This window comes from Hemiscyllium ocellatum, unplaced genomic scaffold, assembly GCF_020745735.1.
Source record: "Hemiscyllium ocellatum isolate sHemOce1 unplaced genomic scaffold, sHemOce1.pat.X.cur. scaffold_3615_pat_ctg1, whole genome shotgun sequence".
Lineage (NCBI taxonomy): Eukaryota > Metazoa > Chordata > Chondrichthyes > Orectolobiformes > Hemiscylliidae > Hemiscyllium > Hemiscyllium ocellatum.
Genome location: NW_026868512.1, coordinates 22,321 through 40,252, shown reverse-complemented (window position 1 = coordinate 40,252; position 17,932 = coordinate 22,321). Strand labels below are relative to the sequence as shown.

The 17,932-nt window shown below is 53.1% G+C and overlaps 11 non-coding genes across 11 annotated transcripts; all 11 read left to right on the top strand.

Moving 5' to 3' along the window:
• Nucleotides 1-1,018: 1,018 nt before the first annotated feature.
• trnat-cgu (transfer RNA threonine (anticodon CGU)) lies at nt 1,019-1,091 on the top strand. The gene has a single exon. It is a non-coding gene; the product is annotated as a tRNA-Thr (tRNA).
• A 766-nt stretch (nt 1,092-1,857) lies between these two features.
• Nucleotides 1,858-1,930, top strand: trnat-ugu (transfer RNA threonine (anticodon UGU)). Its single transcript has one exon. It is a non-coding gene; the product is annotated as a tRNA-Thr (tRNA).
• A 982-nt stretch (nt 1,931-2,912) lies between these two features.
• trnat-cgu (transfer RNA threonine (anticodon CGU)) lies at nt 2,913-2,985 on the top strand. Its single transcript has one exon. It is a non-coding gene; the product is annotated as a tRNA-Thr (tRNA).
• A 766-nt stretch (nt 2,986-3,751) lies between these two features.
• trnat-ugu (transfer RNA threonine (anticodon UGU)) lies at nt 3,752-3,824 on the top strand. The gene has a single exon. It is a non-coding gene; the product is annotated as a tRNA-Thr (tRNA).
• A 5,606-nt stretch (nt 3,825-9,430) lies between these two features.
• trnat-ugu (transfer RNA threonine (anticodon UGU)) lies at nt 9,431-9,503 on the top strand. The gene has a single exon. It is a non-coding gene; the product is annotated as a tRNA-Thr (tRNA).
• A 1,821-nt stretch (nt 9,504-11,324) lies between these two features.
• On the top strand, nt 11,325-11,397 carry trnat-ugu (transfer RNA threonine (anticodon UGU)). Its single transcript has one exon. It is a non-coding gene; the product is annotated as a tRNA-Thr (tRNA).
• Nucleotides 11,398-12,379: 982 nt separating this feature from the next.
• trnat-cgu (transfer RNA threonine (anticodon CGU)) lies at nt 12,380-12,452 on the top strand. Its single transcript has one exon. It is a non-coding gene; the product is annotated as a tRNA-Thr (tRNA).
• A 1,821-nt stretch (nt 12,453-14,273) lies between these two features.
• On the top strand, nt 14,274-14,346 carry trnat-cgu (transfer RNA threonine (anticodon CGU)). Its single transcript has one exon. It is a non-coding gene; the product is annotated as a tRNA-Thr (tRNA).
• Nucleotides 14,347-15,112: 766 nt separating this feature from the next.
• On the top strand, nt 15,113-15,185 carry trnat-ugu (transfer RNA threonine (anticodon UGU)). Its single transcript has one exon. It is a non-coding gene; the product is annotated as a tRNA-Thr (tRNA).
• Nucleotides 15,186-16,167: 982 nt separating this feature from the next.
• Nucleotides 16,168-16,240, top strand: trnat-cgu (transfer RNA threonine (anticodon CGU)). Its single transcript has one exon. It is a non-coding gene; the product is annotated as a tRNA-Thr (tRNA).
• Nucleotides 16,241-17,006: 766 nt separating this feature from the next.
• trnat-ugu (transfer RNA threonine (anticodon UGU)) lies at nt 17,007-17,079 on the top strand. The gene has a single exon. It is a non-coding gene; the product is annotated as a tRNA-Thr (tRNA).
• The last annotated feature ends 853 nt before the right edge of the window (nt 17,080-17,932 follow it).

Sequence of the window (17,932 nt, the reverse complement as noted above, 5' to 3'; positions counted from 1 at the left end):
AACCAGAGGTCGTGAGTTCAAATCTCACTGGGGCCTCTCAGTCTTGTGGTATGACGCTGAGGAGCGCTGTGTTCTTCAAATTGCTCCTCGCCCGTTTGTCGCCCACCGGCTTCTTGGAAGCACGAGCGTCCACCGGCGGGGCGGGTGGCGCTCCTGTTGGACTCATAGCTGCTGCTTTTGGGAATTGATGTCTGAAACGCCTCTCATTTCTCGTCTCCGACCAGGTGAGCAGGTTTTCCTGCAACTTCTTTCTTCTGCAGGCAAAGAACGGGGCTGTGTGTGTTCACCGATTAAAGTTTGAGATCGCTGTGACCGATTAAAGTTTGAGATCGCTGACCTCAGTCACTCCAAGCGACCGAATGACCATTCCCAATCATGTCTCCCGGTGATTCTCAGCTATCACAGAAGCATAGAATCCCTCCAGTTTGGAAACAGGCCATTCCGCCCAACTAGCCGCTCAGTGGTTCGCACTGCTGCCTCACAGCACTAGGGACGCAGTCACGATTCCAGCTTTAGGGGACTGTCTGTGTCGTGTTTGCACATTCGCCCAGAGTCTGCGTGGGTTTGCTCCGGTTCGCTCCCACTGTCTAAAGACGTGCAAGTCGTGTGAATTGGCCATTCTAAATTGCCCCTAGTCGTAGGTACATTATTCAGAGAGAAACGGGTCTGGGTGGGTTGATGTGGACTTGTTGGGCTGAAGGGCCTGTTTCCACACTGTCGCCAATCTAATTTATTCTAATCTCGTCAACACCGACCTGCAGAGAGCAGTCTACCCAGACCCATTCCGCACACTGCATCGTTGTACATTGAATGCTGACTAATCCATCGAGCCCGCACAATCACCGTACACAATGGGACAATGAAGCATGGCCAATCCCGCAGAAGCTGCACATCTCTGTAACCGGAGCAGCCGGAGCAAACCCACGCGCGCACGGGGAGAGAGAGTGTTCAAACTGTCCAGACGGTGACGCGAGGGCTGTTACCCAATCAGCCAAAGGTTCGCGGCGGCCGCTCGCCCGGCTCCATAGCTCAGCGGTTAGAGCGCTGGTCTCGTAAACCAGAGGGCGTGAGTTCAAATCTCACTGGGGCCTCATCGCATTTATCCTCTTTGCCAGGCCAGCCCGCAGTCAGTTTCAATGTTTGGTATGCGACTGACGAGTACCATGTTCGAATCGCTCAACGCCTGTTTATGGTCCAAGCGGCTTCTGAGGAAGGGCGAGTTTTCACCCCCAAACACCAGAGGTACGCGACGCGCTCCCGAATAACCCTGTTGGACTGAGAGCTGCTACTTTTGTCAAGTTGAGCTTTCCTGCAACTTCTGCTTTTGTCACTTACAGCGTTCAGTTGAAATCCAAAAACTTCTTTGTTCTGCAGGCAAAGAACGGGGCCGTGTGTGTTCACCGATTTCAGTTTGAGATCGCTGACCGATGATGTCTCCCGGTGATTCTCAGATATCACAGGAGCACAGAATCCCTCCAGTTTGGAAACAGTTTGGACTTGTTGGGCTGAAGGGCCTGTTTCCACACTGTCACCAATCTCATATATTCTTATCTCGTCAACACCGACCTGCAGAGAGCAATCTACCCAGGCCCATTCCGCGCACTGCATCATTCTACATTGAATGCTGACTAATCCACCGAGCCCGCACAATCACCGTACACAATGGGACAATGAAGCGTGGCCAATCCCGCAGAAGCTACACTTCTTTGTAAACGGAGCAGCCGGAGCAAACCCACGGGGAGAATGTTCAAACCGTTCAGACGGTGACGCGAGGGTCGATTGGAACCTGTGTCCCAAGCGTTCTGACTCAGCCAGTGTTAACCAGTCAGCCAAGTTCCGCTGAGCGACCTGGCGCCTGGCTCCATAGCTCAGCGGTTAGAGCACTGGTCTTGTAAACCAGAGGTCGTGAGTTCAAATCTCACTGGGGCCTCTCAGTCTTGTGGTATGACGCTGAGGAGCGCTGTGTTCTTCAAATTGCTCCTCGCCCGTTTGTCGTCCAACCGGCTTCTTGGAAGCACGAGCGTCCACCGGCGGGGCGGGTGGCGCTCCTGTTGGACTCATAGCTGCTGCTTTTGGGAATTGATGTCTGAAACGCCTCTCATTTCTCGTCTCCGACCAGGTGAGCAGGTTTTCCTGCAACTTCTTTCTTCTGCAGGCAAAGAACGGGGCTGTGTGTGTTCACCGATTAAAGTTTGAGATCGCTGAACCGATTAAAGTTTGAGATCGCTGACCTCAGTCACTCCAAGCGACCGAATGACCATTCCCAATCATGTCTCCCGGTGATTCTCAGCTATCACAGAAGCATAGAATCCCTCCAGTTTGGAAACAGGCCATTCCGCCCAACTAGCCGCTCAGTGGTTCGCACTGCTGCCTCACAGCACTAGGGACGCAGTCACGATTCCAGCTTTAGGGGACTGTCTGTGTCGTGTTTGCACATTCGCCCAGAGTCTGCGTGGGTTTGCTCCGGTTCGCTCCCACTGTCTAAAGACGTGCAAGTCGTGTGAATTGGCCATTCTAAATTGCCCCTAGTCGTAGGTACATTATTCAGAGAGAAACGGGTCTGGGTGGGTTGATGTGGACTTGTTGGGCTGAAGGGCCTGTTTCCACACTGTCGCCAATCTAATTTATTCTAATCTCGTCAACACCGACCTGCAGAGAGCAGTCTACCCAGACCCATTCCGCACACTGCATCGTTGTACATTGAATGCTGACTAATCCATCGAGCCCGCACAATCACCGTACACAATGGGACAATGAAGCGTGGCCAATCCCGCAGAAGCTGCACATCTCTGTAACCGGAGCAGCCGGAGCAAACCCACGCGCGCACGGGGAGAGAGAGTGTTCAAACTGTCCAGACGGTGACGCGAGGGCTGTTACCCAATCAGCCAAAGGTTCGCGGCGGCCGCTCGCCCGGCTCCATAGCTCAGCGGTTAGAGCGCTGGTCTCGTAAACCAGAGGGCGTGAGTTCAAATCTCACTGGGGCCTCATCGCATTTATCCTCTTTGCCAGGCCAGCCCGCAGTCAGTTTCAATGTTTGGTATGCGACTGACGAGTACCATGTTCGAATCGCTCAACGCCTGTTTATGGTCCAAGCGGCTTCTGAGGAAGGGCGAGTTTTCACCCCCAAACACCAGAGGTACGCGACGCGCTCCCGAATAACCCTGTTGGACTGAGAGCTGCTACTTTTGTCAAGTTGAGCTTTCCTGCAACTTCTGCTTTTGTCACTTACAGCGTTCAGTTGAAATCCAAAAACTTCTTTGTTCTGCAGGCAAAGAACGGGGCCGTGTGTGTTCACCGATTTCAGTTTGAGATCGCTGACCGATGATGTCTCCCGGTGATTCTCAGATATCACAGGAGCACAGAATCCCTCCAGTTTGGAAACAGTTTGGACTTGTTGGGCTGAAGGGCCTGTTTCCACACTGTCACCAATCTCATATATTCTTATCTCGTCAACACCGACCTGCAGAGAGCAATCTACCCAGGCCCATTCCGCGCACTGCATCATTCTACATTGAATGCTGACTAATCCACCGAGCCCGCACAATCACCGTACACAATGGGACAATGAAGCGTGGCCAATCCCGCAGAAGCTACACTTCTTTGTAAACGGAGCAGCCGGAGCAAACCCACGGGGAGAATGTTCAAACCGTTCAGACGGTGACGCGAGGGTCGATTGGAACCTGTGTCCCAAGCGTTCTGACTCAGCCAGTGTTAACCAGTCAGCCAAGTTCCGCTGAGCGACCTGGCGCCTGGCTCCATAGCTCAGCGGTTAGAGCACTGGTCTTGTAAACCAGAGGTCGTGAGTTCAAATCTCACTGGGGCCTCTCAGTCTTGTGGTATGACGCTGAGGAGCGCTGTGTTCTTCAAATTGCTCCTCGCCCGTTTGTCGTCCAACCGGCTTCTTGGAAGCACGAGCGTCCACCGGCGGGGCGGGTGGCGCTCCTGTTGGACTCATAGCTGCTGCTTTTGGGAATTGATGTCTGAAACGCCTCTCATTTCTCGTCTCCGACCAGGTGAGCAGGTTTTCCTGCAACTTCTTTCTTCTGCAGGCAAAGAACGGGGCTGTGTGTGTTCACCGATTAAAGTTTGAGATCGCTGAACCGATTAAAGTTTGAGATCGCTGACCTCAGTCACTCCAAGCGACCGAATGACCATTCCCAATCATGTCTCCCGGTGATTCTCAGCTATCACAGAAGCATAGAATCCCTCCAGTTTGGAAACAGGCCATTCCGCCCAACTAGCCGCTCAGTGGTTCGCACTGCTGCCTCACAGCACTAGGGACGCAGTCACGATTCCAGCTTTAGGGGACTGTCTGTGTCGTGTTTGCACATTCGCCCAGAGTCTGCGTGGGTTTGCTCCGGTTCGCTCCCACTGTCTAAAGACGTGCAAGTCGTGTGAATTGGCCATTCTAAATTGCCCCTAGTCGTAGGTACATTATTCAGAGAGAAACGGGTCTGGGTGGGTTGATGTGGACTTGTTGGGCTGAAGGGCCTGTTTCCACACTGTCGCCAATCTAATTTATTCTAATCTCGTCAACACCGACCTGCAGAGAGCAGTCTACCCAGACCCATTCCGCACACTGCATCGTTGTACATTGAATGCTGACTAATCCATCGAGCCCGCACAATCACCGTACACAATGGGACAATGAAGCATGGCCAATCCCGCAGAAGCTGCACATCTCTGTAACCGGAGCAGCCGGAGCAAACCCACGCGCGCACGGGGAGAGAGAGTGTTCAAACTGTCCAGACGGTGACGCGAGGGCTGTTACCCAATCAGCCAAAGGTTCGCGGCGGCCGCTCGCCCGGCTCCATAGCTCAGCGGTTAGAGCGCTGGTCTCGTAAACCAGAGGGCGTGAGTTCAAATCTCACTGGGGCCTCATCGCATTTATCCTCTTTGCCAGGCCAGCCCGCAGTCAGTTTCAATGTTTGGTATGCGACTGACGAGTACCATGTTCGAATCGCTCAACGCCTGTTTATGGTCCAAGCGGCTTCTGAGGAAGGGCGAGTTTTCACCCCCAAACACCAGAGGTACGCGACGCGCTCCCGAATAACCCTGTTGGACTGAGAGCTGCTACTTTTGTCAAGTTGAGCTTTCCTGCAACTTCTGCTTTTGTCACTTACAGCGTTCAGTTGAAATCCAAAAACTTCTTTGTTCTGCAGGCAAAGAACGGGGCCGTGTGTGTTCACCGATTTCAGTTTGAGATCGCTGACCGATGATGTCTCCCGGTGATTCTCAGATATCACAGGAGCACAGAATCCCTCCAGTTTGGAAACAGTTTGGACTTGTTGGGCTGAAGGGCCTGTTTCCACACTGTCACCAATCTCATATATTCTTATCTCGTCAACACCGACCTGCAGAGAGCAATCTACCCAGGCCCATTCCGCGCACTGCATCATTCTACATTGAATGCTGACTAATCCACCGAGCCCGCACAATCACCGTACACAATGGGACAATGAAGCGTGGCCAATCCCGCAGAAGCTACACTTCTTTGTAAACGGAGCAGCCGGAGCAAACCCACGGGGAGAATGTTCAAACCGTTCAGACGGTGACGCGAGGGTCGATTGGAACCTGTGTCCCAAGCGTTCTGACTCAGCCAGTGTTAACCAGTCAGCCAAGTTCCGCTGAGCGACCTGCGCCTGGCCATAGCTCAGCGGTTAGAGCACTGGTCTTGTAAACCAGAGATCGTGAGTTCAAATCTCACTGGGGCCTCTCAGTCTTGTGGTATGACGCTGAGGAGCGCTGTGTTCTTCAAATTGCTCCTCGCCCGTTTGTCGTCCAACCGGCTTCTTGGAAGCACGAGCGTCCACGGCGGGGCGGGGTGGCGCTCCTGTTGGACTCATAGCTGCTGCTTTTGGGAATTGATGTCTGAAACGCCTCTCATTTCTCGTCTCCGACCAGGTGAGCAGGTTTTCCTGCAACTTCTTTCTTCTGCAGGCAAAGAACGGGGCTGTGTGTGTTCACCGATTAAAGTTTGAGATCGCTGAACCGATTAAAGTTTGAGATCGCTGACCTCAGTCACTCCAAGCGACCGAATGACCATTCCCAATCATGTCTCCCGGTGATTCTCAGCTATCACAGAAGCATAGAATCCCTCCAGTTTGGAAACAGGCCATTCCGCCCAACTAGCCGCTCAGTGGTTCGCACTGCTGCCTCACAGCACTAGGGACGCAGTCACGATTCCAGCTTTAGGGGACTGTCTGTGTCGTGTTTGCACATTCGCCCAGAGTCTGCGTGGGTTTGCTCCGGTTCGCTCCCACTGTCTAAAGACGTGCAAGTCGTGTGAATTGGCCATTCTAAATTGCCCCTAGTCGTAGGTACATTATTCAGAGAGAAACGGGTCTGGGTGGGTTGATGTGGACTTGTTGGGCTGAAGGGCCTGTTTCCACACTGTCGCCAATCTAATTTATTCTAATCTCGTCAACACCGACCTGCAGAGAGCAGTCTACCCAGACCCATTCCGCACACTGCATCGTTGTACATTGAATGCTGACTAATCCATCGAGCCCGCACAATCACCGTACACAATGGGACAATGAAGCATGGCCAATCCCGCAGAAGCTGCACATCTCTGTAACCGGAGCAGCCGGAGCAAACCCACGCGCGCACGGGGAGAGAGAGTGTTCAAACTGTCCAGACGGTGACGCGAGGGCTGTTACCCAATCAGCCAAAGGTTCGCGGCGGCCGCTCGCCCGGCTCCATAGCTCAGCGGTTAGAGCGCTGGTCTCGTAAACCAGAGGGCGTGAGTTCAAATCTCACTGGGGCCTCATCGCATTTATCCTCTTTGCCAGGCCAGCCCGCAGTCAGTTTCAATGTTTGGTATGCGACTGACGAGTACCATGTTCGAATCGCTCAACGCCTGTTTATGGTCCAAGCGGCTTCTGAGGAAGGGCGAGTTTTCACCCCCAAACACCAGAGGTACGCGACGCGCTCCCGAATAACCCTGTTGGACTGAGAGCTGCTACTTTTGTCAAGTTGAGCTTTCCTGCAACTTCTGCTTTTGTCACTTACAGCGTTCAGTTGAAATCCAAAAACTTCTTTGTTCTGCAGGCAAAGAACGGGGCCGTGTGTGTTCACCGATTTCAGTTTGAGATCGCTGACCGATGATGTCTCCCGGTGATTCTCAGATATCACAGGAGCACAGAATCCCTCCAGTTTGGAAACAGTTTGGACTTGTTGGGCTGAAGGGCCTGTTTCCACACTGTCACCAATCTCATATATTCTTATCTCGTCAACACCGACCTGCAGAGAGCAATCTACCCAGGCCCATTCCGCGCACTGCATCATTCTACATTGAATGCTGACTAATCCACCGAGCCCGCACAATCACCGTACACAATGGGACAATGAAGCGTGGCCAATCCCGCAGAAGCTACACTTCTTTGTAAACGGAGCAGCCGGAGCAAACCCACGGGGAGAATGTTCAAACCGTTCAGACGGTGACGCGAGGGTCGATTGGAACCTGTGTCCCAAGCGTTCTGACTCAGCCAGTGTTAACCAGTCAGCCAAGTTCCGCTGAGCGACCTGGCGCCTGGCTCCATAGCTCAGCGGTTAGAGCACTGGTCTTGTAAACCAGAGATCGTGAGTTCAAATCTCACTGGGGCCTCTCAGTCTTGTGGTATGACGCTGAGGAGCGCTGTGTTCTTCAAATTGCTCCTCGCCCGTTTGTCGTCCAACCGGCTTCTTGGAAGCACGAGCGTCCACCGGCGGGGCGGGTGGCGCTCCTGTTGGACTCATAGCTGCTGCTTTTGGGAATTGATGTCTGAAACGCCTCTCATTTCTCGTCTCCGACCAGGTGAGCAGGTTTTCCTGCAACTTCTTTCTTCTGCAGGCAAAGAACGGGGCTGTGTGTGTTCACCGATTAAAGTTTGAGATCGCTGAACCGATTAAAGTTTGAGATCGCTGACCTCAGTCACTCCAAGCGACCGAATGACCATTCCCAATCATGTCTCCCGGTGATTCTCAGCTATCACAGAAGCATAGAATCCCTCCAGTTTGGAAACAGGCCATTCCGCCCAACTAGCCGCTCAGTGGTTCGCACTGCTGCCTCACAGCACTAGGGACGCAGTCACGATTCCAGCTTTAGGGGACTGTCTGTGTCGTGTTTGCACATTCGCCCAGAGTCTGCGTGGGTTTGCTCCGGTTCGCTCCCACTGTCTAAAGACGTGCAAGTCGTGTGAATTGGCCATTCTAAATTGCCCCTAGTCGTAGGTACATTATTCAGAGAGAAACGGGTCTGGGTGGGTTGATGTGGACTTGTTGGGCTGAAGGGCCTGTTTCCACACTGTCGCCAATCTAATTTATTCTAATCTCGTCAACACCGACCTGCAGAGAGCAGTCTACCCAGACCCATTCCGCACACTGCATCGTTGTACATTGAATGCTGACTAATCCATCGAGCCCGCACAATCACCGTACACAATGGGACAATGAAGCGTGGCCAATCCCGCAGAAGCTGCACATCTCTGTAACCGGAGCAGCCGGAGCAAACCCACGCGCGCACGGGGAGAGAGAGTGTTCAAACTGTCCAGACGGTGACGCGAGGGCTGTTACCCAATCAGCCAAAGGTTCGCGGCGGCCGCTCGCCCGGCTCCATAGCTCAGCGGTTAGAGCGCTGGTCTCGTAAACCAGAGGGCGTGAGTTCAAATCTCACTGGGGCCTCATCGCATTTATCCTCTTTGCCAGGCCAGCCCGCAGTCAGTTTCAATGTTTGGTATGCGACTGACGAGTACCATGTTCGAATCGCTCAACGCCTGTTTATGGTCCAAGCGGCTTCTGAGGAAGGGCGAGTTTTCACCCCCAAACACCAGAGGTACGCGACGCGCTCCCGAATAACCCTGTTGGACTGAGAGCTGCTACTTTTGTCAAGTTGAGCTTTCCTGCAACTTCTGCTTTTGTCACTTACAGCGTTCAGTTGAAATCCAAAAACTTCTTTGTTCTGCAGGCAAAGAACGGGGCCGTGTGTGTTCACCGATTTCAGTTTGAGATCGCTGACCGATGATGTCTCCCGGTGATTCTCAGATATCACAGGAGCACAGAATCCCTCCAGTTTGGAAACAGTTTGGACTTGTTGGGCTGAAGGGCCTGTTTCCACACTGTCACCAATCTCATATATTCTTATCTCGTCAACACCGACCTGCAGAGAGCAATCTACCCAGGCCCATTCCGCGCACTGCATCATTCTACATTGAATGCTGACTAATCCACCGAGCCCGCACAATCACCGTACACAATGGGACAATGAAGCGTGGCCAATCCCGCAGAAGCTACACTTCTTTGTAAACGGAGCAGCCGGAGCAAACCCACGGGGAGAATGTTCAAACCGTTCAGACGGTGACGCGAGGGTCGATTGGAACCTGTGTCCCAAGCGTTCTGACTCAGCCAGTGTTAACCAGTCAGCCAAGTTCCGCTGAGCGACCTGGCGCCTGGCTCCATAGCTCAGCGGTTAGAGCACTGGTCTTGTAAACCAGAGGTCGTGAGTTCAAATCTCACTGGGGCCTCTCAGTCTTGTGGTATGACGCTGAGGAGCGCTGTGTTCTTCAAATTGCTCCTCGCCCGTTTGTCGTCCAACCGGCTTCTTGGAAGCACGAGCGTCCACCGGCGGGGCGGGTGGCGCTCCTGTTGGACTCATAGCTGCTGCTTTTGGGAATTGATGTCTGAAACGCCTCTCATTTCTCGTCTCCGACCAGGTGAGCAGGTTTTCCTGCAACTTCTTTCTTCTGCAGGCAAAGAACGGGGCTGTGTGTGTTCACCGATTAAAGTTTGAGATCGCTGAACCGATTAAAGTTTGAGATCGCTGACCTCAGTCACTCCAAGCGACCGAATGACCATTCCCAATCATGTCTCCCGGTGATTCTCAGCTATCACAGAAGCATAGAATCCCTCCAGTTTGGAAACAGGCCATTCCGCCCAACTAGCCGCTCAGTGGTTCGCACTGCTGCCTCACAGCACTAGGGACGCAGTCACGATTCCAGCTTTAGGGGACTGTCTGTGTCGTGTTTGCACATTCGCCCAGAGTCTGCGTGGGTTTGCTCCGGTTCGCTCCCACTGTCTAAAGACGTGCAAGTCGTGTGAATTGGCCATTCTAAATTGCCCCTAGTCGTAGGTACATTATTCAGAGAGAAACGGGTCTGGGTGGGTTGATGTGGACTTGTTGGGCTGAAGGGCCTGTTTCCACACTGTCGCCAATCTAATTTATTCTAATCTCGTCAACACCGACCTGCAGAGAGCAGTCTACCCAGACCCATTCCGCACACTGCATCGTTGTACATTGAATGCTGACTAATCCATCGAGCCCGCACAATCACCGTACACAATGGGACAATGAAGCATGGCCAATCCCGCAGAAGCTGCACATCTCTGTAACCGGAGCAGCCGGAGCAAACCCACGCGCGCACGGGGAGAGAGAGTGTTCAAACTGTCCAGACGGTGACGCGAGGGCTGTTACCCAATCAGCCAAAGGTTCGCGGCGGCCGCTCGCCCGGCTCCATAGCTCAGCGGTTAGAGCGCTGGTCTCGTAAACCAGAGGGCGTGAGTTCAAATCTCACTGGGGCCTCATCGCATTTATCCTCTTTGCCAGGCCAGCCCGCAGTCAGTTTCAATGTTTGGTATGCGACTGACGAGTACCATGTTCGAATCGCTCAACGCCTGTTTATGGTCCAAGCGGCTTCTGAGGAAGGGCGAGTTTTCACCCCCAAACACCAGAGGTACGCGACGCGCTCCCGAATAACCCTGTTGGACTGAGAGCTGCTACTTTTGTCAAGTTGAGCTTTCCTGCAACTTCTGCTTTTGTCACTTACAGCGTTCAGTTGAAATCCAAAAACTTCTTTGTTCTGCAGGCAAAGAACGGGGCCGTGTGTGTTCACCGATTTCAGTTTGAGATCGCTGACCGATGATGTCTCCCGGTGATTCTCAGATATCACAGGAGCACAGAATCCCTCCAGTTTGGAAACAGTTTGGACTTGTTGGGCTGAAGGGCCTGTTTCCACACTGTCACCAATCTCATATATTCTTATCTCGTCAACACCGACCTGCAGAGAGCAATCTACCCAGGCCCATTCCGCGCACTGCATCATTCTACATTGAATGCTGACTAATCCACCGAGCCCGCACAATCACCGTACACAATGGGACAATGAAGCGTGGCCAATCCCGCAGAAGCTACACTTCTTTGTAAACGGAGCAGCCGGAGCAAACCCACGGGGAGAATGTTCAAACCGTTCAGACGGTGACGCGAGGGTCGATTGGAACCTGTGTCCCAAGCGTTCTGACTCAGCCAGTGTTAACCAGTCAGCCAAGTTCCGCTGAGCGACCTGGCGCCTGGCTCCATAGCTCAGCGGTTAGAGCACTGGTCTTGTAAACCAGAGGTCGTGAGTTCAAATCTCACTGGGGCCTCTCAGTCTTGTGGTATGACGCTGAGGAGCGCTGTGTTCTTCAAATTGCTCCTCGCCCGTTTGTCGTCCAACCGGCTTCTTGGAAGCACGAGCGTCCACCGGCGGGGCGGGTGGCGCTCCTGTTGGACTCATAGCTGCTGCTTTTGGGAATTGATGTCTGAAACGCCTCTCATTTCTCGTCTCCGACCAGGTGAGCAGGTTTTCCTGCAACTTCTTTCTTCTGCAGGCAAAGAACGGGGCTGTGTGTGTTCACCGATTAAAGTTTGAGATCGCTGAACCGATTAAAGTTTGAGATCGCTGACCTCAGTCACTCCAAGCGACCGAATGACCATTCCCAATCATGTCTCCCGGTGATTCTCAGCTATCACAGAAGCATAGAATCCCTCCAGTTTGGAAACAGGCCATTCCGCCCAACTAGCCGCTCAGTGGTTCGCACTGCTGCCTCACAGCACTAGGGACGCAGTCACGATTCCAGCTTTAGGGGACTGTCTGTGTCGTGTTTGCACATTCGCCCAGAGTCTGCGTGGGTTTGCTCCGGTTCGCTCCCACTGTCTAAAGACGTGCAAGTCGTGTGAATTGGCCATTCTAAATTGCCCCTAGTCGTAGGTACATTATTCAGAGAGAAACGGGTCTGGGTGGGTTGATGTGGACTTGTTGGGCTGAAGGGCCTGTTTCCACACTGTCGCCAATCTAATTTATTCTAATCTCGTCAACACCGACCTGCAGAGAGCAGTCTACCCAGACCCATTCCGCACACTGCATCGTTGTACATTGAATGCTGACTAATCCATCGAGCCCGCACAATCACCGTACACAATGGGACAATGAAGCATGGCCAATCCCGCAGAAGCTGCACATCTCTGTAACCGGAGCAGCCGGAGCAAACCCACGCGCGCACGGGGAGAGAGAGTGTTCAAACTGTCCAGACGGTGACGCGAGGGCTGTTACCCAATCAGCCAAAGGTTCGCGGCGGCCGCTCGCCCGGCTCCATAGCTCAGCGGTTAGAGCGCTGGTCTCGTAAACCAGAGGGCGTGAGTTCAAATCTCACTGGGGCCTCATCGCATTTATCCTCTTTGCCAGGCCAGCCCGCAGTCAGTTTCAATGTTTGGTATGCGACTGACGAGTACCATGTTCGAATCGCTCAACGCCTGTTTATGGTCCAAGCGGCTTCTGAGGAAGGGCGAGTTTTCACCCCCAAACACCAGAGGTACGCGACGCGCTCCCGAATAACCCTGTTGGACTGAGAGCTGCTACTTTTGTCAAGTTGAGCTTTCCTGCAACTTCTGCTTTTGTCACTTACAGCGTTCAGTTGAAATCCAAAAACTTCTTTGTTCTGCAGGCAAAGAACGGGGCCGTGTGTGTTCACCGATTTCAGTTTGAGATCGCTGACCGATGATGTCTCCCGGTGATTCTCAGATATCACAGGAGCACAGAATCCCTCCAGTTTGGAAACAGTTTGGACTTGTTGGGCTGAAGGGCCTGTTTCCACACTGTCACCAATCTCATATATTCTTATCTCGTCAACACCGACCTGCAGAGAGCAATCTACCCAGGCCCATTCCGCGCACTGCATCATTCTACATTGAATGCTGACTAATCCACCGAGCCCGCACAATCACCGTACACAATGGGACAATGAAGCGTGGCCAATCCCGCAGAAGCTACACTTCTTTGTAAACGGAGCAGCCGGAGCAAACCCACGGGGAGAATGTTCAAACCGTTCAGACGGTGACGCGAGGGTCGATTGGAACCTGTGTCCCAAGCGTTCTGACTCAGCCAGTGTTAACCAGTCAGCCAAGTTCCGCTGAGCGACCTGGCGCCTGGCTCCATAGCTCAGCGGTTAGAGCACTGGTCTTGTAAACCAGAGATCGTGAGTTCAAATCTCACTGGGGCCTCTCAGTCTTGTGGTATGACGCTGAGGAGCGCTGTGTTCTTCAAATTGCTCCTCGCCCGTTTGTCGTCCAACCGGCTTCTTGGAAGCACGAGCGTCCACCGGCGGGGCGGGTGGCGCTCCTGTTGGACTCATAGCTGCTGCTTTTGGGAATTGATGTCTGAAACGCCTCTCATTTCTCGTCTCCGACCAGGTGAGCAGGTTTTCCTGCAACTTCTTTCTTCTGCAGGCAAAGAACGGGGCTGTGTGTGTTCACCGATTAAAGTTTGAGATCGCTGAACCGATTAAAGTTTGAGATCGCTGACCTCAGTCACTCCAAGCGACCGAATGACCATTCCCAATCATGTCTCCCGGTGATTCTCAGCTATCACAGAAGCATAGAATCCCTCCAGTTTGGAAACAGGCCATTCCGCCCAACTAGCCGCTCAGTGGTTCGCACTGCTGCCTCACAGCACTAGGGACGCAGTCACGATTCCAGCTTTAGGGGACTGTCTGTGTCGTGTTTGCACATTCGCCCAGAGTCTGCGTGGGTTTGCTCCGGTTCGCTCCCACTGTCTAAAGACGTGCAAGTCGTGTGAATTGGCCATTCTAAATTGCCCCTAGTCGTAGGTACATTATTCAGAGAGAAACGGGTCTGGGTGGGTTGATGTGGACTTGTTGGGCTGAAGGGCCTGTTTCCACACTGTCGCCAATCTAATTTATTCTAATCTCGTCAACACCGACCTGCAGAGAGCAGTCTACCCAGACCCATTCCGCACACTGCATCGTTGTACATTGAATGCTGACTAATCCATCGAGCCCGCACAATCACCGTACACAATGGGACAATGAAGCATGGCCAATCCCGCAGAAGCTGCACATCTCTGTAACCGGAGCAGCCGGAGCAAACCCACGCGCGCACGGGGAGAGAGAGTGTTCAAACTGTCCAGACGGTGACGCGAGGGCTGTTACCCAATCAGCCAAAGGTTCGCGGCGGCCGCTCGCCCGGCTCCATAGCTCAGCGGTTAGAGCGCTGGTCTCGTAAACCAGAGGGCGTGAGTTCAAATCTCACTGGGGCCTCATCGCATTTATCCTCTTTGCCAGGCCAGCCCGCAGTCAGTTTCAATGTTTGGTATGCGACTGACGAGTACCATGTTCGAATCGCTCAACGCCTGTTTATGGTCCAAGCGGCTTCTGAGGAAGGGCGAGTTTTCACCCCCAAACACCAGAGGTACGCGACGCGCTCCCGAATAACCCTGTTGGACTGAGAGCTGCTACTTTTGTCAAGTTGAGCTTTCCTGCAACTTCTGCTTTTGTCACTTACAGCGTTCAGTTGAAATCCAAAAACTTCTTTGTTCTGCAGGCAAAGAACGGGGCCGTGTGTGTTCACCGATTTCAGTTTGAGATCGCTGACCGATGATGTCTCCCGGTGATTCTCAGATATCACAGGAGCACAGAATCCCTCCAGTTTGGAAACAGTTTGGACTTGTTGGGCTGAAGGGCCTGTTTCCACACTGTCACCAATCTCATATATTCTTATCTCGTCAACACCGACCTGCAGAGAGCAATCTACCCAGGCCCATTCCGCGCACTGCATCATTCTACATTGAATGCTGACTAATCCACCGAGCCCGCACAATCACCGTACACAATGGGACAATGAAGCGTGGCCAATCCCGCAGAAGCTACACTTCTTTGTAAACGGAGCAGCCGGAGCAAACCCACGGGGAGAATGTTCAAACCGTTCAGACGGTGACGCGAGGGTCGATTGGAACCTGTGTCCCAAGCGTTCTGACTCAGCCAGTGTTAACCAGTCAGCCAAGTTCCGCTGAGCGACCTGGCGCCTGGCTCCATAGCTCAGCGGTTAGAGCACTGGTCTTGTAAACCAGAGGTCGTGAGTTCAAATCTCACTGGGGCCTCTCAGTCTTGTGGTATGACGCTGAGGAGCGCTGTGTTCTTCAAATTGCTCCTCGCCCGTTTGTCGTCCAACCGGCTTCTTGGAAGCACGAGCGTCCACCGGCGGGGCGGGTGGCGCTCCTGTTGGACTCATAGCTGCTGCTTTTGGGAATTGATGTCTGAAACGCCTCTCATTTCTCGTCTCCGACCAGGTGAGCAGGTTTTCCTGCAACTTCTTTCTTCTGCAGGCAAAGAACGGGGCTGTGTGTGTTCACCGATTAAAGTTTGAGATCGCTGAACCGATTAAAGTTTGAGATCGCTGACCTCAGTCACTCCAAGCGACCGAATGACCATTCCCAATCATGTCTCCCGGTGATTCTCAGCTATCACAGAAGCATAGAATCCCTCCAGTTTGGAAACAGGCCATTCCGCCCAACTAGCCGCTCAGTGGTTCGCACTGCTGCCTCACAGCACTAGGGACGCAGTCACGATTCCAGCTTTAGGGGACTGTCTGTGTCGTGTTTGCACATTCGCCCAGAGTCTGCGTGGGTTTGCTCCGGTTCGCTCCCACTGTCTAAAGACGTGCAAGTCGTGTGAATTGGCCATTCTAAATTGCCCCTAGTCGTAGGTACATTATTCAGAGAGAAACGGGTCTGGGTGGGTTGATGTGGACTTGTTGGGCTGAAGGGCCTGTTTCCACACTGTCGCCAATCTAATTTATTCTAATCTCGTCAACACCGACCTGCAGAGAGCAGTCTACCCAGACCCATTCCGCACACTGCATCGTTGTACATTGAATGCTGACTAATCCATCGAGCCCGCACAATCACCGTACACAATGGGACAATGAAGCATGGCCAATCCCGCAGAAGCTGCACATCTCTGTAACCGGAGCAGCCGGAGCAAACCCACGCGCGCACGGGGAGAGAGAGTGTTCAAACTGTCCAGACGGTGACGCGAGGGCTGTTACCCAATCAGCCAAAGGTTCGCGGCGGCCGCTCGCCCGGCTCCATAGCTCAGCGGTTAGAGCGCTGGTCTCGTAAACCAGAGGGCGTGAGTTCAAATCTCACTGGGGCCTCATCGCATTTATCCTCTTTGCCAGGCCAGCCCGCAGTCAGTTTCAATGTTTGGTATGCGACTGACGAGTACCATGTTCGAATCGCTCAACGCCTGTTTATGGTCCAAGCGGCTTCTGAGGAAGGGCGAGTTTTCACCCCCAAACACCAGAGGTACGCGACGCGCTCCCGAATAACCCTGTTGGACTGAGAGCTGCTACTTTTGTCAAGTTGAGCTTTCCTGCAACTTCTGCTTTTGTCACTTACAGCGTTCAGTTGAAATCCAAAAACTTCTTTGTTCTGCAGGCAAAGAACGGGGCCGTGTGTGTTCACCGATTTCAGTTTGAGATCGCTGACCGATGATGTCTCCCGGTGATTCTCAGATATCACAGGAGCACAGAATCCCTCCAGTTTGGAAACAGTTTGGACTTGTTGGGCTGAAGGGCCTGTTTCCACACTGTCACCAATCTCATATATTCTTATCTCGTCAACACCGACCTGCAGAGAGCAATCTACCCAGGCCCATTCCGCGCACTGCATCATTCTACATTGAATGCTGACTAATCCACCGAGCCCGCACAATCACCGTACACAATGGGACAATGAAGCGTGGCCAATCCCGCAGAAGCTACACTTCTTTGTAAACGGAGCAGCCGGAGCAAACCCACGGGGAGAATGTTCAAACCGTTCAGACGGTGACGCGAGGGTCGATTGGAACCTGTGTCCCAAGCGTTCTGACTCAGCCAGTGTTAACCAGTCAGCCAAGTTCCGCTGAGCGACCTGGCGCCTGGCTCCATAGCTCAGCGGTTAGAGCACTGGTCTTGTAAACCAGAGGTCGTGAGTTCAAATCTCACTGGGGCCTCTCAGTCTTGTGGTATGACGCTGAGGAGCGCTGTGTTCTTCAAATTGCTCCTCGCCCGTTTGTCGTCCAACCGGCTTCTTGGAAGCACGAGCGTCCACCGGCGGGGCGGGTGGCGCTCCTGTTGGACTCATAGCTGCTGCTTTTGGGAATTGATGTCTGAAACGCCTCTCATTTCTCGTCTCCGACCAGGTGAGCAGGTTTTCCTGCAACTTCTTTCTTCTGCAGGCAAAGAACGGGGCTGTGTGTGTTCACCGATTAAAGTTTGAGATCGCTGAACCGATTAAAGTTTGAGATCGCTGACCTCAGTCACTCCAAGCGACCGAATGACCATTCCCAATCATGTCTCCCGGTGATTCTCAGCTATCACAGAAGCATAGAATCCCTCCAGTTTGGAAACAGGCCATTCCGCCCAACTAGCCGCTCAGTGGTTCGCACTGCTGCCTCACAGCACTAGGGACGCAGTCACGATTCCAGCTTTAGGGGACTGTCTGTGTCGTGTTTGCACATTCGCCCAGAGTCTGCGTGGGTTTGCTCCGGTTCGCTCCCACTGTCTAAAGACGTGCAAGTCGTGTGAATTGGCCATTCTAAATTGCCCCTAGTCGTAGGTACATTATTCAGAGAGAAACGGGTCTGGGTGGGTTGATGTGGACTTGTTGGGCTGAAGGGCCTGTTTCCACACTGTCGCCAATCTAATTTATTCTAATCTCGTCAACACCGACCTGCAGAGAGCAGTCTACCCAGACCCATTCCGCACACTGCATCGTTGTACATTGAATGCTGACTAATCCATCGAGCCCGCACAATCACCGTACACAATGGGACAATGAAGCATGGCCAATCCCGCAGAAGCTGC